A 27,458-nucleotide genomic window follows, 5' to 3' on the forward strand; every position below is an offset into this window, starting at 1 on the left:
CATACCCTTTATGCAAGGTAATCTATCTGTGGTTGGGATGTTATTAGAAGAGTACCTTGATTGTCATCCTGCCACATTAATTCTACTCCTGCTGTTGTTCCACTGCACTTGCCATTGGTCTGTATAAAAAAGTGTTGCTGTCAAATAAATCTAATCATTAAAAAATATTGAAAATAGGTGTGTAAAGCTATGTCTCTGTGACAACTTTTAGTTGTGTCCCTATCTGTAAGGCATGGAGTTTAAAGACTGTGGCGTTAATGTAGTGGAGAACGCTATTGTTAAAATAGAGGAATATAGTTTCATATCTTGACTTATATCAGGATTTCCTGGAACAGAAAGGCCATGTAGTAAGCCGGGGCTCATGGCATAGAGAATATATTTATCATGGTGGTGAGACATAGATGGGATCCAGGTCTACTTTCACGAAGAGCCTTTAAAACCTGAATCCTTGAGAACTACTGTTCCACCTACTTTTGTTTTGCCTTTTTTAGGTTCCCTATAGTGCATAATTCTGTCTGCATCAACAGTGTCTCCCTTCTCCTGCCACCTTATCAACTCATCTAAAGCTTTATAGAAGAAGACAATGTATTATCCTATATTTATCAACAACACAGGTTAATACAAGGTCTGTCTCCTCCTCAGTGAAGTGTCTCTTTAACTTCAAAGAGGATGGTTGCATCCACGTAGCTGTAGCTGATCTGTGGGTTTCCCTCAGGTAACAAAATCACAGAGTCCAAGAGGAAGAGGGGAGAACAAAATGGGAGTTGGATATATTTCTTTAGTAGATCAATATGAGTCAGGTCTGTGTGACTTAGGCCAGGTGAATTCTGTTTACCTACACTTGCCATTCAAAGTTTTCATTAGCTGAGGTGGCGATCTCATCATGCACTGTGACGTTCTCTGTATATAGACATAAATCAGAAGTCCAGTCATACAGGTACTAGTAGTGAGGTTTTGGTTGTAATTGTCTTTAGAGTGTCCAAGCCCTTGTGTAAGGGGGTGGATACTCATGAATCCAATTACTGGCCAGAGATTTCTGCCCGGCATTGGTGAATACCATCAGGGTGAAGATCTCTGCCCAGGCATAAGTGATGATCTCTGCTAGCATATGTTGCTATGTGAATTTGGACCAAAAGTTTTCAGGTCCTTGAAGCTTTTGAGATAAAAAAATAAAACTTACCGTGAATGGTAAATTAGAATCTTTTGACGAAATATATATGTATATATATTGTACTTCAGGCTGAGGCGACCAGCATTTCACCAAAATAATTTCCCATAATAATACCACTTTTAAAAGAGTTATGCAGGTTGTATGTCAAACTGTAATTCATAGAAATATTGTCTGGCAATAATACCATGTCCTAACTATCATCCCACTGAGTTTAAATTGTCTATTGTTAATTCTAATGGGGTAATATTTTTGTAGACAATATTTATAACTGAATATTAATGTCATATGATATTCTGACAATGATATTCTTGTGACTCATTTTTATACCGCTGCTTGCAAAATCCTATTTCCATAAGGACTCGTTTAACTGGATGAATATTTTTATTCATCCCTTATTGCAAAATTGTTTTAGGTTATAAAAACTATTTTGGGCTTCATAGTAGTTCCACCATAGCACATGTTTGTGTTTATATATAAGTTTTATAAAGGGCATGGCTGCCCCATCCGTGCTTCCCTGTCACTGGAGAACCTATGCTGCTTCACAAAAGTAAGGCTTCAGTTGTTTCCCAAGCAAAGCTTTATTGAGACTGTGATGTAGCTGAAAGGGAAGGGAATTCCAAAGTGTGTAAGCCAGATATTTAAAGAAGCATCCTCCTAATCTGGCTCTTCTCAACCTGGGATAAATGACCAAATTAGAGCTAGCAGATCTCAACGCTATATGATGTGCAGAAGGCTGGAACATGTGTCTGAAAAAGACATGGCAACAGTCCAAATAGTCCTGATATGCGAAGCACGGAGCCTTAGATTTGTTCCACTTCTCCAAAGGGAATGAATGAAGAAGAGGCATCTGAGACTATACCATTTGGTACTTATGTATGAGTAACAGCAGCCGAGTAGCAACATTCAGGATAATATGCAGTCGGTTGATGAAGAACTGTCTTCCCCCAGAGAGAGGACATTCAAGTAGTCCAGACTGGAGATAATAATTGCCTGGGCTGCAGCCTTCTGCGCTTGATCTGGCAAAGTCAAAATAATCTTTTTGAGACTCCACAGGATATCAAAGCAACAACAGGCTAGCTTTTTGAAATGGTTGTCCATGGTCAGATCAGTATCAATCCAAATCGCAAGATCTTTAACTGTGGGCTTCATGGTAGGAACAAGTCCAGATCTTCAGGCCACAAGACAAAGGACAAACGGTGTGGCTGGTTCCCCACAAACAGAACTTCTGTTTTTCTCACATTGAGCTGCAAGCAATTAGCCCCGTGCAGTTGGAAACCACTCAGAGGCAGCTCCTAAGATGTTCCAACGAGCTGCTGAGAAATAGAAAATACAAACTAGGTAACATCAGCTTCTGGGAATAAAGTGAAACCAAAGGATTCCAAAGGTCCACAAAAAAACGAACGTGGATATTAAAAAGGGTGGTACTCTAAGACGAGCCCTGAGGGACTACACACTAAATTGCTACGGTCTCAGATATGAGAAAATTGATCAGTTAGAAAGACCTGAAACACTGCAATCTTTTATAAAAGAAGAGATCCAACTTAGAGCCTTGACCTTTATCCCACAGCTACAGCACTGTCTGAGTAACATGATATGTGAGACAGTGTCAAATGTCACACTCAGATCTTGCAAAATAACATCAGTGAATCTGCCTAAATCTAAACTCCACCTTACCTCTTCTGCAACTGCAGATAAGGCGTATTCAGTACAGTGGTGTGGGTAGAAGCCTGACTGTGAGACATGAAGAAAGTTATGGCCTCAGTTGATAATCAATGTGTTTTTATAACACCGTAATAGGTAGGACAACAAAGATACAGGACAGAAATACATAGGTATGGAAACATCTAACATGGTTTTTTAAGTAGTGGTACCACCACTTTGTGCTTCCAAGTAGGGGAGATTGTGGCGATGGAAATTGAAATATTGAGAATATTCACCAATGACGGGTATATTCCTGAAGCATCCAAAGGGCAGCTAGATTTAATCATAGTGTCAGGTGGTCGCATTAGGTTGCCTTATTTTCCTAAACACTCTGACATTTGACACGCATTTGTTTGCATGCTTGTGCTGGATAATATTCTCGGAAATGGCTTTGCTAACATTTTCACTCTGAAATCATATTATCTAATACCTTGAACATTCTGTACAAGGGCTGAGTTCACTGTGCAAATTGTCATTGTTTGTTATTGTCCATTTAGCGACTGAGGTATCTCAAGAGACTCATCAATAGAGGTATGACTGGGACTTCAGCATGGCAACATGGGTGATGCTTATTATATAAATAATATCACTCCCTTGTTTAGTTAGAGGAGCATTTTGCTGGCACTAAGAGGTTGCCACATGCCGGAATTCCAGCTTAGCTGATTCCTGTTTACCTCATGCGTGGGATGAGTCTCAGCTCTCCACCAAGACAGGCACCCTGACGACACTTACCCACAGGTAATAGGGGAGTTAGATCAATCTACAGGGATTTGGCTGATTCATCCAGGTAAGGTAATGGTAGGCAGGAGAACAATATATTACAGTACTTATATGCAAGGATATATTGTGTGTTGCAGCAAAATTGTTTAACTGTTTATCTTCTTCCCCATTCTCATTATGCTAACTACGTTATTCTATTGCTTACTACAGCATATGTATTGTACTCAAGAATACACTGTTTCAATAAATATTGAAACATCATGTTGTGTGTTTCTTGTGTAGCTATTTCGGTATGCATGAGTTACCAAACTAAAACGTTCTAGATCTGTTACCAGGATTTACTTGGGTAGTCAGGGTTGTCATGTTCTGAGGTTGCACATTTAATTTTTTACCTTTTCAGGTTTGGGGTACAGATGGTGCACTGTGAGCTAGAAAGACTATGACCAACATATCCTGATGTTGTGCGCAGAATCAGTCTTGCACAGTTTTGACATTAATGTTTTCCAACAAGTGCACAGTTTTAACTGAGAAAGTATTTGCCGTACGACAGTAACAGCTACGTTGAAATGAAAAAGTTTGAAATTAAGACACGTTGGGACCTGAACCAGGCAGAGATTCAGTTGGAGCCATGCAGTCATCAGGAACATGGAATAGATGGCACTGACTTTATTAGAAAAAAAGCAAATTAAGTTGCTGCATCTAGTAGAATCCTTAGCTGAACTGGTCGCCTTTTCAATTTTCTTTGTGAGAAATGAGACGTTGGTAGCCCTGAAGGTTTTATGGTGTAGGTTTTATCATAATAAGCTACTCTGATAAGTGTCTCATGTTTGTATTTAGCTTCTGCTAATGCATCAAGATTAGATCTTTAAGATAAGGTGGAGAACTGCTCTCACTGTGAGCCTGTGCCATTGCGTGTGATGCCACCAGATGAACTGAAAAATAAAATGCACCTAGTAGTGAGCTTTTCTTGTCAGCCTGACTTGGCAAATTGTAACATGAAATGAAATGAAAAATATTTTGACCTATCAAGTGAAAATTACAGCTTTGGACAAATAACTGATGAGTCACATATGGATAGGTTTAAAGTGGCATCAACAAATCAAATTGTTAGCCTTTTACTGTGCCGTAGATTGTAAGGCATGTATCTGTCAAAGGTAGAAGGGAAGAAAAGTCAGGATGAAAAGTCAAAGACTTCACAATTACTAAAGTGACTGACTGTTTTATAATTTTTAATAAGTGGTAACATTTGCACAGAAGGTGACCTAGCAGTTAATTCATACAATAATATCTAGATCGGAGCATCACAATTACCTATTATTTGGGAAGTCTTGAAGTATCCCTGGACGATCCACAGCATCTTTCCACGTCACCTGTTTGAAACACAACCGTGGCATTCTGATTACATCAACATTAGGGGGTCGATAACAAGTGGCCTAGCTATCAAAATGCAATTCCTTTACCCCTGAATCACTTAACACTCAGGCATCAGTAATTCTTTGTTTAGATATTTTGAAGTAAACAGAATGATATGCAAAATGAGTGTCCCACATGAATTTCCATTTTTTTTTTTTTCAACTGGACTTTTTGCCTGGTTTTAACAGGGGAAATATCCTAGAGAAAGATACCAGAGCAGAGGTGTTCCCTCAAATCTTGCAATAGGGTTGATGGGTATTAGCATTGTTAGGGAGGGTGCATGTTCCTGGGGTGGGAGCATGCTGCTATGGGACCAGATACTTAGCCAGGCTCAAATTTGCCTTTGTAGGTGCAGTCAGTACTGTGTATCTATAGACACATGTTTCAGGACAGTTGTCCATCTTCAGTAGAAAGCAACACATTCTTTTGGGGGTGCTGGAAATACTGCCCAGTATCTTCTCATGTCTTTGTACAACTTATTGGGTGCAGGTGCATCTGTCAGAACTCGTTTCTAGCACCACCAATATTACGTATTTCTCTCTACTGATAAAGGAATTAATGCAGAAACACGTGTCCAGAGTTTTACACCACAAGCTGCATCAATAAGGGTTAGAAATTAAGGACGACTACCGAAATAAGTGTTATCATGTACTTAATTTAAGATGATGCACTGGGGCAACTTGACTGCTGGGATGTGAGGCAGTGTGCTTCCATCCTCTTTATGTACTAGGGAGCTGTATGTAGCACAGAGGTTGGAATGACTGGAAAAGGAGCGAGTTATTCAAATTGGTACCCCATCCCATTGGTCACTTGTTTATTTATTTATTTATTTATTTTAACGACTTGTAGAGCGCCTGGTGACCCGAAGGCATCCCCGCGCTGTGATGATTTTGATATCCAGATGAGATGGAGGAGAAAAGGAAGAGGGGGGGTACGTTATTTCAGGAATAGGAGTGTTTTCAATTTTTTCCTGAAAGTAAGATAGCTGGGTACCAGTCTGAGGGTATGGGGGAGTGAGTTCCATCCGGTGGAAGCTTTCACAGAGAAGCGTCGGCCTCCAGTGCGTGTCTTTTTAAATTTGGGGATGTTGGCTAGGTGTTCATTCTCGGACCGCAGGGATCTGGGAGCTATATAAGGGGTTACCAGGTCGCTGAGAATCGGAGGGCCAGCTCCATTAATCAGTTTGTAGGCCGTGCACATGGCTTTGAATTCTACCCTTTGATGGACCGGGAGCCAGTGCAGGGCTTTGATGGCGGGTTTAGCTGACACTCTGGAGGGAAGGTTCATGAGTAGTCGGGCTGCAGCGTTCTGTGTTCGTTGTATTTTAGTCAAGGTGGCCTCTGGTGCTCCCAGGTAGACCATGTTACTATAGTCCAGCCGACATTTGACATTTGTGTAGAAGAGACAGGAAGAGTTTGTTTCTGATAAGCAAATTTTAGGCAACTTGTTCCTGAGCAAGAAACCATTTGGTTTAGACGGACAAATCTGTTGGGCTTTTATATTATGATCAATACAAATATATCAATATATCAATTAAAGCTTCCTTCACATTTTTCAACAGATTTTGTTAAGTCGTGGGCATCAGTGTATGCTCTAAGCAGTGGTATGTACCTAATGGATGTTTATTACAAGAAACAAACAGGAAATGCCCTGCTTTTAGTCCTGGACTGAGAGTGCACCTTTTTGGGTGCACTGTCAGTGCACCTTGTTGTACACTAATTGCCTGTTTTTCCTGTTCTCTCTATGATCTTTACTCTACTCTATGCTCTCTCTTTCCCATTCTAGAATTGGCATGTTAGTTTTGTGTCTCCAGGTTCTGCTTGGACAGTTGGTTGACTGGTCAGCAGGCGCTGGGTCCTTTACTGCTGTGCTCTTGAATAAATCTCCTTATTTATTGCAACTGACTGGAGGAGTTTATTTACAACACACCTCCTGACAGATTATTTGCCTCTATGGCCACGTCTATAATAAGGCATGGCACAGCGACAAAGAGACTCCCTCATTAGCATGAGCCCGCACCCCCATGCAGATGAGGGAAAGCCCTCTTTGGATAGCGTTGGTACTATGTGTGCACCAGCACTATCTGTATTACGGAGGGGGTCTGAAGGGCAGAGAGAAATGAGGAATTTTTGTGAAGCGATGCCCTGGCATAATGTATTGTGCGGCCTCTTTAGAGTAGAAGAAAAACAGTGTAACTGGGATGGAAAAGATAAGATGAAACAAACATCGTGCACGCCAATAGGGAGTGTTCTGAGCACACTGTCAGGAAGCAAGGAGGCAAAGGCTGGGAAACTGAAGAAATGTACAGTAAAAACTAAGTCCCATGGTTATCAAGGTTTTACATCGTCCTTTCTCGGGATGCAAGGGTGACTCAAAACCTAAATGAGAATTATCAAGCCACACAAGGCCACCTCGCATGACCCTGCATGTGTTGATAAATGTAGAGTAACAAAAGGCAGTGCTAATCTGCTGCCGTGTGTTACTCTGCAGCAGGGAGGCGTGCCAAGGTTAGAGTGTGGGTGTACGCACACATCCACCCATGCATTCTGGCACATTCTCACATTTACTAACACTGGTAGACCTGTGAATGCCCAGAATTGTACGGCTCCCCACCAGAGGCGAAAAGAGGGGAAATATCTTTCTTTCTCCTTATTGTTTCCTTTTTGTAAGTGTGCTGCATTATGCCGCACACTGAAAAAGAGGAAAAGGCCTTTGAGGATTGTTTTTGTGCAGCGAGGTACCCCTTCCGGCAGAAAAACATTTGTGCCTACAATGCAGGCACCCTTGCACCGTTGCCTGCGTTGGCACTAGGCAGCATTTTGTGCGCTAGCGCAGGCAGACAGCAGGAACGCACCATATAATGTTAAATGCCTCGCATTCCTGTCCTCTCCCTTTCGCACAGCACAGCAATGTGGCTTGCTGCATTGCGAGAAACATAGATAAATATGGATTTAAACCTTTGTACCAATTTGCAAAAAAATAGACCTTAAAATCTTAAATAAATGGAATTCTGTGAAAAATGCATATTACTCGTGTTCAATTAAATACCACTATTATGGATCCTTTCAGAGCAATGTGTCAGTAAACATTGTGGTGTTTAAATGCTTATGAATGCAGATTTGTTTTCAGGACTGACAAATATATTTTAGAATAGATTCACCTAAAAAAAGAACTGAGAAATTCGACACCAAAGAACGTGTCAGTCGTTGAAATGGGGTATGGTAGATAGAATATTGAAAGCATCCTTCAGGTTGTTCTTAATGTAATTTTTTACATCAGTAAAAGCTAGTATGTAACAATGGATCACTTCGTTCAGCCTTATTTTCTTGGAAAATGTCACACTGTTCCTTGGGTAGTTTCTAAGAAGGAGATGAAAGTGAAAAGCGCGGGCCTGGATGTTCCTATTCACAGCGTGTTCCTTTTGTTCTGTATCCGCAGTAGTGAGCACAAATAATTCATTTTGCTTAACAGGTGACAGAAGAGCAGAGTTGTCCTTAATCTGTGTTTTCTTGAAATCTGATGAGGGCACTCGAAAATACATTTTTCATTTTCCAATCTGGCGTCTAATTAGCACTCTTGAATTTCATTTGAATGCGTAGCTAGGTCATTTATTGATCACATGTTCTAGTGCTATCTGCAGTTATTGATGAAATATTAATTGCAAAGGTCAAGCTTCATACTGTATTGAGTTTTTAACTTTTCTAAAATAAAGTGTAAAGTGTTGAAGCCCAAAGTATACAAGTCATGATACAATTATTGAGATGCGTGCCCTCTCCCTCTTATCTGTTGCTTAGATGGAAAAGCCTCCTACACAGTGACAGACTTGACTGCTGTCCTGCTTTCTGCAGCTGCATCGATATCTGCATCCCTGGTACTGATTTTTGGTTATGGCGAATACAGATAATTGCATGAACACCATGACCATGCCTATCTCACAAAATTGGCCCCACATACCTAATTGGGCCTCATGGGGCTGACATTGGTCCCATATACCTCAACAACCCCATAAACATCCACAAACCTACCAGACATCTCTGCTCAGCCAGATTCCAACTCGCACACACACCCTGCGTGTGTAGAACCAGATCCGGCAGTTGTGTCTTCTCCTACCTCACTCTTAAACCTTCGATTGACCTGCCCCTACATTTGAGCTTCTGAAGATCTGACTCTTCACCTAGCCCGACCCTGGCTCATCCAATTTAGCTCCTGCGTCAGCAACAGGATACCCTCCAGGGTGAGCTGTGCGCTGTACAAATACACATAAAATAACACATAACAAAATATGCAATGTGTTTAGATCTGGAGAGGTGCACCAAGCACTTCTTTCATGAAGGTAGGGGGCAACTGCTGTTACCTGGAGTTAAGTGACAAAGGTGTGGTGGTGGCAGCATATCATTTTGTCTTCATTAAATCTGTAATGTAAATGAGGGATATTTGGATAGGGAGAGGAGTTGGCCTAACGGCTAGGGCGGTCGAACTCAAATCTGGGGTATCAGGTTTGAGTCACGGCAAGGATGAGCAAAATCCTGTGATTCTGGGCAAATCACTTCATCTCCCCTTGCCTAACAAAAATAAATAAATAAATGAAGGTGTTTTCTTGTAACGCAACTGGTGCTCGTGTAAAGCGCTCCGATACCCTCAAGTCAGTTTGCGCTATAAAACTTTAAAAAAAAACGCTAAAAATATTACCTGCATCATTGGAGTTGCACTCAATTGTAAAGTTTCATGTCTGTGTACTTAAATCACTTTTGGCTTGCATAGATTGTGTGGTGTGCCGGACAGCATGTGATAGGGCAGTGTGTGATACCTGCCTTTGCATGCTGGGTTGAATGTATGTGGCTCTTTATGGAGCAAAACATTGAGGCCTGTGGAATCCATTTTGGAAGTACAGGGTTAGCTGGAAAGGTGAGGACTGCATCACCCAGAGAGGAGATGTATATTGCTGACATTCCTGAGGGCTGGGGTGGGACACACACACTAAAGGGAGATGAGCAGAGTATTCCCAGTGCGCATCAAAGGTCCCGGAAAAGTTAAATGGTCAGTGGGGCCTCGGTTCATTGTTGGGGAAATAATTAGACTGACATGGTTAGCATAACCAAGGAGTCTTCATAGAGGAAAGCTTAGTTCTGTGAACTTTTCTGGGGCATATTTCAGTGGAGGATGACTGTCAGGTGTGATTTCCCAGCCACTCGCCTGGAGACAACTGGAGCCACTTCTGCTGTGGCAGAGTGTCTCTTTGACAAAGGGCAGTGAGGAGCTCCTGGTTTGGGGATTACCAATTTGGTAATTTATCCCCGTAAAAACAACCTCACTTGCCCTCCACCTGCCTCCCCAGCACCGGACTGCGCGCACTTCAGAAACATATCGCTGAAGTTGAATTTGACACCCAACTTACCCGTTGAATCCACTCCCGCTGCTACTCCGGCCTGTACCTATGCTGCCCGGACTCCTGCACTGCTCGGCTGATCTGCTCTGGGGCCAAGCTGGGGCTCGATGACAGCTGAACACTGCGGCAAACCCCTGGGTCTGAAGCTGTGGGTCTTGCCTTGAGCCCATGGTCCAATGTCCGGCGAACTGAGGCTTCCTCCTAACGCAGAGCGCATGTATGTTGCGGAGCGACAATTCCTCAAAATGGCGCCGGCGTCCGGGAAGCCTGTCGATATCTGCTGTGGTGGACGCTGTTTTCCCCTGACCGACGATGCAGACCTCCCTTTCTGAAGGAATACGGCGTGGGTGAGCAGCGAAGAGAAATTGGATTTTCGGAAAAGCAAGAAGCTGATTGACTTCACGGCTGGTGGTGTCTGCGTGAAACCTCGTGACCACTGCCTGCAGGAGACTCGGTTCGCCAGTATGAGCGGCCCTTTGCTACGCAGAGGTCGGACTGGGGGTGGGCAAAATGCACCTAATCAAAGCGTGGGGGCCTGGAGGGCTGAGATGTGTAGGGGAAGCCACCCGATCCCCTGCCTAAGCTCAATATGGCACCCAGGCGAGACTTGCCTGACATTGACATGGCACCCGCTGCTCAAAAAAGCAGCAACATGCAGAAAGGAATGATTACTGCCCCGCTGGAAGTCTGCTTTTAGCAGTGCTCAGAGAGCCTGGCTAACAACGAGCGGGAGCCTGGACCAGTAACGGCATCGACCCACTCCAACTTTCTCCTTCTTGGGAGAATTAATGATCCACACCTGACTTCAACATGGCGCCCTTGCTGCTGCATCTACAGGCCCACTCCATCTGATCTACTCCCCTCTCCTCCAGGGAAGCTCCTGATTGCTCATAAACCCAATCCTGGGAACTGGCTTGACTCTAACAACTAGGGGCATGAGCACCACCCTGCACCTGACCCTAAATGGCTGCCACTGATCCCATCTAGTTTCAAGGAGAAGTCTTGTGGCTAGGCTATGGACCACTCACATGGATCTTGACTCTTGATTTTTGGTCACCTCCTTATCATCTCTCTAACTCCGGCGGCGCCCGAACTGCATGGCTGATTCCCAGTGGAGCAGCACCGACAGCTATAGGGGAGACTGGCTCTGGAGCACTGCTTTGGCCATCACCTACCCAGCCGGATCTCTGACATATGTCTCACATTTTCTCCGCTGCTGTCTCCTTCCAATTTGGTCTCCCAGCTACCCCTGTTCTTCTTGAACTTATACTCATGTGGCGGAGCCCAGCCCGCATGGCCGATTCCCGGTGGAGCTGCACCGACAGCTATAGGGCAGATTGGCCCTGGCACACCTCTTTGGCCGTCACCTACCCAGCTGGACTTCGGACATATTGTCTCGCCTTTTTCTCCGCTGCTACCTCCTTCCAGATGACTGAAAGCTCCCCCTATTCTTTTTGAATCCTGACACTCGACTTGCCGATAACAGTATTGAATTTGTAATTTTTCTGTAATTAATGTGAAATTTCTGTTACTGATAACACGCTGTTTCCTTATTTAAAGCGCTCTGATACCTCCGGGTCTAGCTAGCGCTATATAAAACTCTTACAATAAAAAAATTAATGAAATAAACTTCAAAAGAGCTGAAGCTTTTAACATAAATTTCAAAAGAGAGACACTAAATTACATCTATCTAAATTTGTATTATATTGGTGCGGCATGAGCCCATTAAACAGAACCGTATCATTAGGAGAGGAAAAATCACCAGGACACCTTGCTGCTGGTTCCAGGACTGGAGGGAAGGTCTGCCAGTCTCATATCCAGGTGAGGGGACATCACCCAGGAGCCAATAATGTTTGCCCTGTGCCTGGAGTACCAGCCTTGTGCCTACCTGTCAAAACCAGTGTACTCTGTGAGGAGAAGGAGAGAGCCTTGATTGAGTGAGGACCAGGATCCCGGTGAGAAGAGTGTGCATGCTGTGTTGCATGTGTATGCACCGCACAGTCAATTCTGTTCATGTGTCCCGATAAAGTTATCATAAATGAGACAACACTGAAGTGGTTCAAGTCATTCCTGCAAGAAAGATCTCCGATGTTACATCTATCAGTGATTAGATCATCTCCAACATAGGTTTCTACAGTGGTTCCACAGGTCTTTGTTTTGAACCCAAGCCTTTCCAACATATATATATGACACTTTTGTCCCAGTTAAAAGAATTCTTTGCCATGGAACTCTACACCTATGCAGATGACGTGCAATTGATTGTCAGACTGGAACAGAAATCAGAGGAGCCGACCTGCAATTTTAATAAATGCTTACAAAAGGTGGCTAACTTGCTGCAAACAAACTGTCTTGCACAGAGCTCAGTGAACTATCAGTTCCAGCCCCCAAACACGCAACGTGGGTGTTGTGGTAGACAAGGACCTAACATTTGAGGCTCTCTTTATGAACCACTGGGTTTAGATTACTACAGGTACTCAAAATGATTATGCCCTATATACCTAAGTCCTAGAGAATAGACATTGTTCAAGTACTTATCATCTCCTGCAAGGACTATTGTAACTCCCTTCTGTTAAGTGAACCCAAACACCTTACTCGCTACCTACAACTTCTTCAAAGCATGGCTATCCACACACATGAATAAACTACATTGGCTTACTGTGAACAGACAATGCTTATTCACAGAGCCCTAACTCTGTCATAGAACTGTTTATTCCATTAATTAAATTACATATATAATTTACATCTCTTTTGTCATATACTCCTCTTCCAGAACTGAGATCTACCAATTACCGTGGCTCCTAAATTTAGAAAAGTCAGTCAGTTAGGCCATTGCTTGGATGTCATGACACCAAGAATGTGAAAAAATCTTCCTTTAACCATCCAGCTACACCCAAATCTGCTGAAATTCAGAAATCAGGTCAAGACTTATCTGTATAGATGGTGACCAAGCACTGAAGCAGTAGGGTGCCCCATGTTGGCAAAGCTAAGATGGCAGCTGTGCGAGACTCCTAGGAAGAAGGAGGTGACCCTGACGGAAGACAGTGCCACGTGAGGAGAGCATATAGATGCCTTGATCTGTGTATGCTAACAGCGACTAGTGAGCCCCCATGATTTGATGACCTGATCTGTGGCTGAGCTGTGCAGAGCAGGTGTGGACCGGTGGCTGGGCCGGTATGTCGATGATGAGGTATCCGATACACAGGTGCTGGGAGAAGTGCTGGTGTGGGAGAAGTGTAAGAAGGGGGCGAACAGGAGGTCAACCATATCCCTCGCCAGTGGGATCCCTGTATGAGAACTGGGTGGCTGCATCCTGGGGACTTGTGAAAGAAGGAGCGCAGCAACTAGTGATGGCAGAGGGAAACATAGTAATAGGGAAGAATGCAGCACAGACTTTGGGCAATGTGAGACCCCGGACCTGCGCTTCCAGAGGCCCACATGAAACTATTGAGGTGAGGCCGGGGCGGTAGGAAGGAGTGGTTGCAGAGAGACCTGAGACCCCTGAAATGATGTGCCTCCCTGCACTGTAGCGGTCTTACTGCGGAGCCTCTGGTGATGTGGAGGGGGCAATGAGGAGCCCAACCCCTAATAGAGGACGAAGACACTGTTTGGCCCAGCCGAGTCCACGCAGCCCTGGGGGTTTTATCTCCAAACAAGGGAATGAACCGCCTGAGATGCACTTTGGTTAGCACTACAAGGGTGCCTAGGATGCCTAGAGCCCGGCCCATACCTGGGAGAGCTAGATAGGGGGATTGTGCAAACCTTTCCCCTACTGTGGATCCAGTTGGGACCCAGCGGATAACAAAAGAGCGGCAAAGGGATTCCCAATTTGAGACTGCATGCCAAAAAATGATGCAGCAGAGATATTGGGGGGAAGCCTGAACAACAACATGGAAGAGGTGGTTTGACAGCTGGGGCTCTTCCTTGATCCCACAGCAGATGCTAGTTGTGCTGAGCACACCATCGGGCCAAATCCTCTAGGGGTGAAGAGGATGGATGAAATTGGTCTGCCGACTACACTGAACAGTTGTGTTCTCTGATCACGCACTATGAGGGACACCTAAGAGAGGAGCAGCTGTACCCTACCCACAGATCAAAATGGGAAAGTAAATCAGCGGCACAAACCAGATACCCCTGGTCAAACGGTGACAGTGGGCTCGTCTTAGAGAGGCAGCAGGGTAGATACTGCCCCCACCAGATGGTGATCAGGACTGATTTACACTCCATGATATAATGCAGGCTATCCCAACTTCCAGAGAGGCACTTGAATTGAAGATGGACGCCCTGGGGAAAGATCTGAGCCGCTTAAAGATGAACTCCAGCACCTTACAGAAGGGGTCACTACGGCCAAATGTACGTTGGTAGATGTCCACCAGAGGTCACTGCGCAGCGAGATATGCTGACCGCTATTGAGGACTAGGTTAGAACGATAGCTAGAATTAATAGCAGAAGACAGTGAAAACAGATCGCAATGGAATAACATGAGAATCATTGGCCTGCCGGAATGAACAGAGGGTGACAAAATGCTAGACTATTTGGAGAAGTGACTGCATGCAAAGGTGGCACCGGAGGGGCTCTCATTGTTTTATGCACTAGAAGGAACACATAGGGTGCCAGATCTCACTCCCAGACCTGTGACCTCCCCGCACCTGATAGTGACCAGGCTCCTCCAATACAGAGATCGATATCATATATTAACGCAGGCCAAACTGAAGGTGAACCTCCAAGGGGATTATAGCAAGGGTATGATCTTCCCTGATTTTACAAAAAGGGTCCAAAAGCAGTGCTCCACTTTCCTGGAGGTCAAGCGTCGTCTCAGGCAGCTGAACATTATCTACGCTATGCTGTTTCCAGCTCGCTTGCAGGTAATTACACAGGAGGTGTGCAGATCCTCAAAACCCTGCAAGAAGTGTGGGATTGGCTTGAGACACAACGGCAAGATGGGCGTGGCAGAGAGTACACACAGCAAGCTCCTAGGCAATGGAAGTTGAGCAGAAAGGAGAGAGGGGCTCCATTGGGAGCAGAAGCGCAGCATGAGCAGAGGCGAGTGACAAGGGCTTTAGCAGAAATAAGCAGAAATGGTGTAAGCCCAAGGTTCTCTTTGAGTAGTCCGAACTCTGATTTTACCAAAGAAACTAGCTCAACCGAAGACACAAACAACAAACTGCTTAGAATGACCCCAGGCATGGTAGATGACATTATGTAATATGTGCTTGGGGGCTCGGGGATGAAGAAGTTGCCAGGTACATGAGGGAGAGGGTCACCTCCGTACCCTCAATTGATTTGAGGCCTAATGTCACAACACTTTAGAGAATGAGTCATGTTATATCCTGATTAGGATGGGGGGGGCCTAACTAAGGGATTCGACATGTTTTGGTCACTCTTTTCTTCGTTTACCCCTGTTGTACCCACAAATGGATGCTTGTTGATGCCATGTTTGGATGAAGGACATCATTATGCTTGTCCTGAGGAGTGAGAGTTGGAGTAGTTTTTGCTTATTTGATCCACTTTGGGGCATAAGGTGTGCCTGGTAGATGAGCATCATTACATAGACACAGGCAGATTGCTATGAATGATTGGGGATGTGTGCCTTTAGAGGTCAATAGTAGAGTGTGAAAGCTGACTCATGACGTCAACCATAACATACAAGAGTATGTCGTGGAATGTCAGGGAGATGCAAACCATGTCCAAACGACATAAGATCTTTGCATAGCTCAATCGGAGGGGGATGGGGCAGATAGCACTACTCCAAGAAACATACCTTAGTGCTACAGGGTTAGCAGTGCTGCAGCATAGAAGGAGGGAGAAGCTTATTACACTAACTACTCTGCCTTTGCGAGGGACACCCTGGTGTGGATTAAACCTGGAGTTCCATTTCAACATACTGGTCATCTGGTAGACCCAGAGAGCCTATATGTAGGGATGACTGGTAGACTGGATGCCTGTGGTATCACTATAGGTAGAATATATGGTCTGAATGTGGACCAAGTAACATTTTTAGTGTTACTCTCAAGAAAACTGGCCTCACCTGGTGGGCCCGACCATGCTGGGGGGAGACCATAACTGTGTGGCTGATCGATCCCATCCTTCCATTAGGGACTCCCTGGTTGTTCGACAACCAGAGCATTTGTTAAGTGGCAGAACTGATGGGGCCTCATTGACTCATGGAGACTGCTACATCCAAAGGAGAGGGACTGTTCTTTTTCTTTCACACTTACATGAGTTACACGCGAGGTTGGATGCGGTCATTTGTACACCTGATGTTCATGAGTTGACTATGACTAGTGAATATCTATCCCGGATGATATCTGATAATAACACCTTACTACTTGGACTGAACTCGGGGAGAGACCTTCCTTGCATACTGACATAGTGACTAAAATCAGAAGCCTTAGAGGACTCAGTTTTTAAGGACATCATTGGGACAGCCTTTGGGCAAAACTTTACTGACAATGCAGACCCAACCTTGAGCCCACTATTAGAATGGGACATGTTTAAAGCAACAAACAGGGGCAGGTGTATTTCTGAAACAGTGGGAATCCAAAGGACACTACTGATGGAGCCAATTGCAGGGGAGCAAATGCTGAGAGACGTTGAGAAGCGCACACCTGGGCACCCAGAGGAGCAAATAACACTGCTAGCAGCAAAAGAATAAGTAGCTCAGCAGGTCGAGAGGTTGAGGTGTTTTGACAACAGGCATTATATGTTGAGAGTGCATGCAGAAATGGACCGCACGGTCGCACTCCTGGGTTTGCTGGCCAGCTAAACACGGGTACGTAATACTGGAACTCCGGTAAGACAATGATGTTATCGTGTCTGGCCAAGGCGATATTAACCTTATGTTCCATAACTATTACACTGGCTTATAGCAGCAAGTTGGCTTGCTCAGCAGTTGACATTGACACCTTTTTGGAGGCACTAGCCCTGCGGATGGTAACTTTAGAGGAAGCTGACATTTTGGGAGAAGATATCACACTCCCAGAGGTTAGAGCTGCCATAAAACCCATAGCTAGAACAAAGATCCCTGGGTTTCGGGGGCCAACATGTACAACAAAGAAGAGACTGCGATTTTTGCGGTCAACATAGAAAAGGCATTCGATCGTCTACAATGGTCCTATCTTTATAGGGTGACGCGATATTTTGGCCTAGGCCAAAGATTTGTGGCATCGACTCACATATTATATTCAAATTCTTTGGCCAGAGTATGAACAGACAGTGGGATGTCAGAGAGTTACCAAGTGGGATGTGGCACCAGGCTGGAGTGCCCGCTGTCGCCTCTGCAGTTTGTCTTGGTCATGGAGCCCCTAGCCTGCCATGCTAGGGCCGGTATCCTGTTCCAAGGCCTGGAGGGGTTGGCAGAGATCCACTGTACTGTGCTTTATGTGGAAGATATTTTACTCTTCCTCCCTAATGTGGAGGGAGAATTTGTAGGGGCAAAAGAGCTCCTGACATGGTTTGGGAGGATCTCCAGTTTGCAAGTTAATTGGCAAAAGTCCTTTCTGTTTCCAACAAGACAGTAAGTCAAAAAAGTTTTCCCCTTGGGTAAACTTCACCAACCAACTTTCAATCATTCATTCCAAGGACCAACCAATATTACCAAAAATAAAACCTAAAATATACGTATAAACCGCTATTTATCTCTACAAAAACATTTGTTTTACATTGGTTAAAAACAATATACATGGGATTTTATGGTTATCCAAGCATATTTAACATCTAGAAAAGTCACAGTAATCCTTTCATAAATGAGAAAAAAAGACAATCAAAAATCAATAAAAACATTTTTTTTAAATTCATTAACACTGCATTAATATATAACGGGAGAGTATAATACACAATTAATTTTGTCATTAACACCTTGGCTGCTAAGGCAATTCCCGCTGGGTGCTGAACATGAAGAAACTCCATTGTTCATGACAAGGTCAGCTCGTCATAAGCACAGCTACAGTGTACTGCATGACGAGCTGGCCTTGTCATGAGCATCCAAGAGGTTAAGGAGACACCAATCACAAATAAATCATTAATTGAACCAAACCCTTATTAAAATTAGGTTTTTTATCCTTACACTTTAGTTTAGTCAAATGTTTAGGTGATCTAGTGTACAAATGTCCATAGCATCAAAGTGTTTCGGTGTATACATTAATTTCTTGACTACCTTCCTCAGGACATTTTTTTACCTCCAACCAACGTTATTCTTTTGTCTCTGTATATAGACTTTTGTCCAAAAATTAGGGAATAATGATTCTTTACTCCTCAGACTATTCAGTGCTGGTATACATCTCTGTATGTTGTACCACTGGTTTAGCCCGACAGATACCTGGCATTTGTCTAAAAATCTGAATATAAAATGCTTTATATGGGATTGTAAATCTCAACAAGAGCCAACAGAGATAGTCCAATGGGATTGGGAGATGTCATTTGGGAATCCCGGTGCATGCCGTGCCTAGGGGTGAAGATCTATCATGACCTGGCTGAACACCTTGAGGGTAATGTAGGGAAGGCAATGTAGGGAAGACATTCTGGTTCACACTTCCTTGTCTGTAGCAGGAAGAGTTGCCTTAATAGAAATGATAGCTCTGCCCCGGTTGTTATATTATTTTGTGATCCTACCGATATCGATTCAGCTGAGCTTTTTTCATGACCTCAACTCATTGACCACGAGTTTTATTTGGGGAACTGACCACCGAAGAGTGGCCATAACCACAATGCAAAGGCCGACTGAAGAGGGGGGGCTTGACTCTTCCAGACTTTTAGAGTTACTATTTGGCAGCACAATTACAATGGCTCACACAATGGGTGATGTGTAGGATCACACGGAGGTGGAACTTGAGTCCAGCTGTCCTGGATTTTCACTGTTTAGCCAGAGTATTGATGCGCCTACCTACTCCAAGTGCTGGAAACAGCACTGAATTTAGTGTGACAATTGTGTACTCCAGATCTCCCCATGGAGTTCTTCATGGAACTACCACATGGAGGGGATTGGTAGGGACTGATAGAATGGGGAAAGACGGGTGTAAAGACAGTAGGGGCCTTATTCGATGATGGATTCATACTTCCATTTGCAGATTTCCAAGAGTGATTTGATATATTTATTTATTTATTTATTTTATCGATTTTTAGAGCGCGCAAATACCCGAAGGTGTCTCGGCGCTAATGTTGCTGAACTCTCTGGCGGGTGGTTGAGATTTTAGGCTGAGAACAGCCAAGTTTTCAGATTTTTTCTGAAGTTGAGCAGGGTTGGAGCACATTTGATGTGGAGGGGTAGTGTGTTCCATAGTTTGGCTGTGGCAACCGTGAAGCGTTTGTCTCCCCAATTGACCCTCCTTGTGCGGGGGACTATTAGCAGGTGAGCCGAGGATGAGTGTAATGTCCTTGGGTGTTCCAGCGGGCGGAAGGCTTGTCTTAAGTATAGAGGACCATGGTTGTGGATAGCCTTGTAAGCTATACATAACGCTTTAAATTTGATACGGCTCCTCAGAGGCAGCCAGTGTAGCTGTCGGATGTAGGGGGAGACAGATGCAAATTTGGGAATGGATAGCAGGGTCCTAGCCGCTGCATTTTGCACTGTCTGCAATTTGTTGAGGACCTTTTGTTGTGCATTGAGAAGTAGGGCATTGCAGTAATCGGTTTTAGAAAAAACTAATGTACTGACTAAGGTTTTGCCTGCAGATGATGGTAGGTAGGGGATACGTTTTTTTATCCTTTTTAAAATATGGAATGAGGAAGAAACCACAGAATTGGCGTGCTGCTGGAATGACAGCTTGGTGTCAAAGACAACCCCCAGATTTCGCACTTTGGTTACTGGTTCCGGAGGTTGTCCCATCTGGTGTGGCCACCATTGTGGAGACCAGGGTGGCTGTAGTCTCCCGAATGTCATCACCTCTGCCTTGTCAGAGTTAAGCTTCAGACAGTTTGATGACATCCAGGAGCTTATCGCCTTCATTCCGGATTGGAAATTCGCAGCTACAGCAGAACCATCGTCCTATATGGACAACACCAACAGCGTATGTAGTGAGGAGAATTCCGTGGGATTTGATGACCCTCGCCAAGTCGGACACGTATATATTGAACAGTGTCGGGCTTAGCGAGGATCCCTGGGGTACCCCACAAGGCAGAGAAAAGGTCTGGGAGGTGCATTGGCCAAGCTTCACAGTTTGTGAGCGGTTGGACAGAAAAGAGGCGAGAAGCTCCTTAGCTTTGCCTTTTATCCCTATAGCTGCGACACGGTCGATCAAGGTAGCGTGATCGACCGTGTCGAAGGCTGCGGACAAGTCTAAGAGTATTAAGATTGCGGCTCCTCCATTGTCCATAGTGGACCGTATCGCGTCCGCAGCTTTTAGGAGCGCAGTCTCCGTACCATGACCCTGGCGGTACCCAAACTGGGTGTCATCCAGTAGGTTGTTGTTGTGAATAAAGGTTGACAACTGGAGGTTCATGATCTTTTCAAAAATCTTGGCCGGGAATGGGAGGCATGCAATGGGCCTGTAGCTGGCCGGCAGGGAAGGGTCTAGAGTGGGCTTTTTAATTAAAGGTTTGATAATGGCTTCCTTCCATACTGAAGGGTAGGTGCCGGATGTGAACATTGCATTGCAGATAGTAGTTAGTGGTGGGGCAATGGTTTCTGAAATGAGGTTAAGAACGCTTGGAGGGCAAGGATCCAGAGGTGAGCCGGATTTGGTTTGGGCGATCAAGGGTTGGATGGCTTCTACCGAGGTGTTTTCAAAGACTACAAATTTCGGGGTTTTATCTGGGGTTGATAGTTTGATAGAAGGTAGAGAAGGGTCAGGCAAAAAGGTGGAAAAAATAGCTCTGACCTTATCCTCAAAGAATTTAGCCAGTGCGTCTGCAAGGGCCTGAGATCCCTCTGACCGGGGTAACAGAGGATTGGAGAGATATGTTACCACCTGGAATAGTTTCCCTGGAGAGTTTTTGGCCTCATTGATTTGCTTGGTGTAGTAGGTGGTTTTTTCAGCAGTTAAGAGTTTTTTGTAATTAAAGAGGGCATTTTTGTAGGTCAATTTGTCAGAGATATTGAAGTGGCGACGCCACTGCCTTTCTAGGTTTCTGCAGTGTTGACGCTGTAATCTGAGCGATTCAGAGAACCAGTGGGCTGATGGTTGTTTTCTGTTCCGGTGAAAGGTTCTTATGGGTGCTAGCTTGTTACATGCTTCGTTTAGATTGCTTAAGTAGGTATCCGAAGCTTCAGTGGGGTCCTGTTTGTTTAGCCCCGGGCTGTCATATATCATCTGGGTGAGGTGGTCAAGATTGATATTCTTCCAGTCTCTGAAATTCGTGGACCGGGAATTTATCTGGGGGCGTGGACCGGAATTAATGGGAATAGAGAAGCAGATTGCAGAGTGATCTGTCCAAATTAAAGGAAGGACCTTAGTAATAGAGATCTCTGAGTTGTTCGTGAAGAGACCATCTAGGGTGTGTCCTGCTAAATGTGTAGGTAGTTTAACGATTTCTGACAGACCAGCTGCCTCTAGATCACCGAGTATTGTTGCAGTATCGGGGTCTTCGAGAGATTCAAGATGAAAATTGAAATCACCCAAGATGGTAAATTGAGGGGATCCCATTGACGTCTCAATGACTTTGTCTAAAAGTGAGAGAAATTTCGTTCTGGATCCTGGGGGGCGGTAAATTAGCATGCCTTTAAAGGTTGTCTTACTGGAGAGGCATATGGCGAAAAGGAGAGCCTCGCATTCAGGGAAGTTGGTCTCTGTTGTAGTTAGTTTAAGGTGGTCTTTGTGAATAATCGCTATTCCACCGCCTTTCCTTAATGGTCTGTCTAACTTACTTACACAGTAATTACTAGGCGTTGCAACTCTGAAGTCCGGGCCAGACGATTCGTCTCCCCATGTCTCGGTGATAAATAGTAGGTCTAAATTATGCGCATCTATGAAATCAGCGATTTCAATTTTGTGTTTTGGTAGAGAACGCGCATTTATGAGCGCTGCTGACACTGAACGGGGAGGAAGTGTGGGGTGTACAGGCCGCGTCTCTGTGCAGGTAGGACATTTAAGCGGTCCTATCCAAGGGTTGTGAAAGTTGAGGCGAGGCGAGGCTTTCTCTGCAGAGGATTTGATGCTGAGGAGTTCCGCGAAGGAGTAGGACAGTGGTGGGGAGTTATTAATGGGCCGGGAGCAAGATGGTGCAGGGGGGGTGGCCCTAGGCCCGTCCTCGGCGCGGACGAGCGCAGACGAGCTTGCCTTATGCGCGCCTTCGGCGCGCAATCGTCGCGCCCGCTGCGCTCGTCCGCTGCGCTTCCGGTTCCTGTACATGTAAGTAGTGGTGGAAGGGTGGTTGTGGGCGTGAGCAGCTTGTAGGGGCGTGGCCTGTAGCCGAAGGGCGGCGTTGCTATGGCAACCCTCTCCGCATCAGCAATCAATCTGCTGGGCGGAATCGGGTGCGAGCAGCGAGTGACTCAAATTCAATATGTGAACACAAATTACACAGTCTAAAATCAGGGTTTAAAAAAGCAGTTTTTCAATGTAGCAAACGAGCGTAAAATCTCCCGGCTTCCGCCTCAGGAGAGAGTCTGAGCGACAGCGCTTGTGATCAGCGCGTCGTATTTATGTGCTAGCTGTGGGCGTGAGCAGCTTGCAGGGGCGTGGCCTGTAGCCGAAGGGCGGCGTTGCTATGGCAACCCTCTCCGCATCAGCAATCAATCTGCTGGGCGGAATCGGGTGCGAGCAGCGAGTGACTCAAATTCAATATGTGAACACAAATTACACAGTCTAAAATCAGGGTTTAAAAAAGCAGTTTTTCAATGTAGCAAACGAGCGTAAAATCTCCCGGCTTCCGCCTCAGGAGAGAGTCTGAGCGACAGCGCTTGTGATCAGCGCGTCGTATTTATGTGCTAGCTGTGGGCGTGAGCAGCTTGTAGGGGCGTGGCCTGGAGCCGAAGGGCGGCGTTGCTATGGCAACCCTCTCCGCATCAGCAATCAATCTGCTGGGCGGAATCGGGTGCGAGCAGCGAGTGACTCAAATTCAATATGTGAACACAAATTACACAGTCTAAAATCAGGGTTTAAAAAAGCAGTTTTTCAATGTAGCAAACGAGCGTAAAATCTCCCGGCTTCCGCCTCAGGAGAGAGTCTGAGCGACAGCGCTTTTGATCAGCGCGTCGTATTTATGTGCTAGCTGTGGGCGTGAGCAGCTTGTAGGGGCGTGGCCTGTAGCCGAAGGGCGGCGTTGCTATGGCAACCCTCTCCGCATCAGCAATCAATCTGCTGGGCGGAATCGGGTGCGAGCAGCGAGTGACTCAAATTCAATATGTGAACACAAATTACACAGTCTAAAATCAGGGTTTAAAAAAGCAGTTTTTCAATGTAGCAAACGAGCATAAAATCTCCCGGCTTCCGCCTCAGGAGAGAGTCTGAGCGACAGCGCTTGTGATTAGCGCGTCGTATTTATGTGCTAGCTGTGGGCGTGAGCAGCTTGTAGGGGCGTGGCCTGTAGCCGAAGGGCGGCGTTGCTATGGCAACCCTCTCCGCATCAGCAATCAATCTGCTGGGCGGAATCGGGTGCGAGCAGCGAGTGACTCAAATTCAATATGTGAACACAAATTACACAGTCTAAAATCAGGGTTTAAAAAAGCAGTTTTTCAATGTAGCAAACGAGCGTAAAATCTCCCGGCTTCCGCCTCAGGAGAGAGTCTGAGCGACCTCAGGGACACTTCAGGGACACTTCGTTCTACACAAGGGTGCTTACATAGGCGGTTCTTAAGCATTGGAAGGTAGGAATGACGGAGCCACCACACTTAGGGAAATGCCAGTACATAGTTGCCTCCTCTGGTACTTACAAGGCAGTCACCCGTTTGTATAGAGAACTACAGGGAGATGTGATGTTATCTATCTACAGGCTCTAATCAAAGTGGGAGGAGTATCTGTGAATTCCCCTGGTGGAGAAAATCTGGGGAGACCTGTAACCCGTATCTCCAAAGTCTCTAGACTTGCTATATTCAAGCTAAATTTTTATGTGTTGCATAGTGCATCCCTGACACCAGGAAGGATAAACATACATTGTGCTATGGCTGAGGTAAAATACCCCCATTGTTGAGAAATAGGGGCTGAGTTCTTCTACATGTTTTGGAGCTGCCCAAAATTGACGGTTTATTGGAAAGCCATCAGGGACACTTTAGCAGAAGTGACTGAAAGGGAGGTCCACTGTACACCTGGCTACTGTCGCCAACACTGGTTCCAACACACTGTTAAGACTAAGGTAACAAGTCAATTTCAAGACCTGACACTACTTTTAAGCAAAGATAGAAATAACCAGGAATTGGAAAGCCCCAAGGGGACCTAGATTTGAGGTGTGGAGGAAAGTGCTTATGAGGTGGGTGGACCATGAGGGAGCAGTACAGATACGGGAAGCGAAGAGGGGTCAGGGTTCATTAAAAGCGGCCAGGGTATGGGTGGCTCTAGTAAATGAATTTAGGCACCCTGATCTTCCCTCCCAGGAGGAAGAATTTTACACCCCCTAAATGCACGCATGGGAAGCGGGGATCTAGATTTCACAAGCTTTGAGAAGCTGCATAGGATTATTGACTATCAGAGCTAAACATCGGGGTCATAGTCTAACATGCAGAAGCACATACCCCATTACTTCATATTGTGTTTTACTGGAATAATGCCCGAATGTTTATTTAAGTCACACACTTAGAAAAGCCATGGCACACCTATAGCCTATAGGTGGGGGTGGGATATAGGGGTATTGTTTACATTTTTTGTTGCTTATTGTCCAGGATAGTCAGTTGATACGTTGATGGGCCGGACACCTTGTATCCCACCTTTGATACTATTGTTCCCCTCCATGATTTACTGATGTGAGATATAAAATTGCATTTAATGTTTCAATGACCAGGAGAGATGGGTGCTAGGGATAACCCCAGATTGAATAAAATTCAGATATATGAACTGCTTCCTGTGGCTTGTTTTAATTACAAAATGGAATAAACTTTGTTTCCAAAAAACGTATCTGTTTAGACATAAATTTGAGAATTAATTTGAATCTTTTCCCAGGTCTACACCCTCTTTCAGATTTGATAAACAACATGTGCTAAAATGTAATATGTCTACCTAAAGCGATGGGACACATCTTAGAAAGTAGCTGCCTGAGCTATATAAATGCTACACATCTAATCAAATCAGACTGTGAGGTACCTGGTCCAGCCAGGACCGGTGTTGCAAGAGAGCCATTCACTCTGTTGCAGTAGTCAGCAACCACCGTTGGGGCTGCAGTAAAGTTGTAAGTTGTAACCAGGCGTTGTGGCTGTCATGGGAGAAATTCTCCGTGACCATGAACCTATGTGTCAGGAGAAGGCTACTGAGACTGCTGGGACTGTCTCCTGTTGCCACTGAGATTGTTGAGGACAATCCCTGTGCAACTGAGACTGTGGGCTGTCACCCATATCTGTGACCCCTGTATGCCAGAAGGGGTCACTGAGACTGTTAGAGCTGTCGTCCAGAGGATCCGAACTATTGGTACTGTCAATATTTTTTGTGAACTCGTATGCCAGTAGGCAGCCACAACTGGCCCAGGGGGCAACCGAGGGGGCAACAACCAAACAACATGGACTGGGACGGAGGCAGGGGCAGAGCACAGAAACAGGTTTGCTTCACACCGGAGGAACATGGAGAGAGATCCACCCGCCGGAAAGTCAACAGGTGGTGATATCCCCACCGAACCCAGTGGTGAACATTTCTTTCTACGATTTAAAGGATGATGAGATCAAGGTCCTCAGCAACGGCCTTTCCTATGTCCCCACTGCACTGCCTAACCAATTCACCATCAGAACTGAACTTCACAGATTCTTTAGGAAGATTTGGCTCTGGTACTACTTTAGAAATTCAACCTTCCAATCCCGGAACTCATACACCGGCTTAAGAATCCCATCCACCTTTGTTCCACCGACTTATGCCATGACGAGTAAGATTCTGGCCTATAAGAATGTGGTAATGCAGGATGTGAACAAGATTCTGGGAGAACATAAGTATACCAAGTTCAATATCAGTAAGATTGAGAGGACCGCATTGATGGCTTTGAAAGACAACAGAGAAGAGATTATCAAGCCCGCCGACAAAGGGGAAGCCATTGTTGTACAGGATGTCACTAAATATAAAGAAGAGATTTTCAAGCAACTGAACGATTGAGTCAGTTATAAGAAACTACCATGTGATCCCTCTAAGGAATTAGCTCTAGAGATACTCCAACTTACCCAAGAAGGCCGTGACCAGGGTTTCCTCTCTGACCAAGAATTTCACTACCTCAACCAAAAAAACCTTAGACTGCCGACAATATACACTCTGCCTAAAATACACAATGACATGACCAATTCACCTGGATGCCCCATTTTGTCTGGGTGTGGCTCGATGCTAGAGCCCCTATGCAGGTATATTGATGTTTTCCTTACGCCTATTGTGGAGAGCACACAGACCATTAACTTTGTGGATGGTCGCCCTTTTGACCAAATCAACCAACTGTTGGTCACCTGCGATATTGTATCGCTATATACGAGCATTCCCCAAGAAACCTCCCTTGATGTTATGTCTGCAACATTGAACCAACATGAGGCACCGGACACCGTGCCCACCAACTTTTTCATCTCCCACCTGAGGATTGCCATGATGAAAAAAAAATCATTTTTCAAAACTGCTTCTACTTGCAAACCTAAGGAGTAGCTATGGGGCGACCTTTGCCCCTGATTTGGCTATTATCTTCATGACTGCCTTTGAAAGTGAATTTATTTTCAACAACCTGAACCCTTTCTGGACCAATGTGGGGTTATGGATGCGCCACATAGATGATATCCTGTTAATTTGGACAGGCGAAAAACCTCATACTTTCCATACTTGGCTTTCCATACTTGGCTCAACCAGAGGTCCCCTGATATCCAATTCACACTGCATTCGGATGAAAGTAAGATTTCTTTGATTTAACCATCTATGCCGACGGTGACATACTATGGACAACTTTGTACCGGAAACCGGCAGAACGTAACTCACTTCTTCAGTACAACAGTCAGCTCCCTAGAGGTCGAAGAGATAATCTGCCTTATGGGCAGTT

General features: G+C 45.0%; 2 long non-coding RNA genes across 2 annotated transcripts in view; one reads left to right on the top strand and one right to left on the bottom strand.

Annotated features, from left to right (window-relative positions):
• Positions 1-3,490: 3,490 nt before the first annotated feature.
• The window catches only part of LOC144772477 (uncharacterized), a 98,056-nt gene continuing 74,088 nt past the window's right edge, over positions 3,491-27,458 (top strand). The window contains exon 1 of the long non-coding RNA XR_013599762.1: positions 3,491-3,659. This is a non-coding gene — a long non-coding RNA (uncharacterized LOC144772477). The remainder of the gene's footprint in view (positions 3,660-27,458) is intronic.
• LOC144772474 (uncharacterized) overlaps positions 4,910-27,458 on the bottom strand; it is a 70,202-nt gene continuing 47,653 nt past the window's right edge. The window contains exon 3 of the long non-coding RNA XR_013599759.1: positions 4,910-4,962. This is a non-coding gene — a long non-coding RNA (uncharacterized LOC144772474). The remainder of the gene's footprint in view (positions 4,963-27,458) is intronic.

The sequence above is a fragment of the Lissotriton helveticus genome, chromosome 1_1, assembly GCF_964261635.1.
Source record: "Lissotriton helveticus chromosome 1_1, aLisHel1.1, whole genome shotgun sequence".
In the NCBI taxonomy this organism is placed as follows: Eukaryota; Metazoa; Chordata; class Amphibia; order Caudata; family Salamandridae; genus Lissotriton; species Lissotriton helveticus.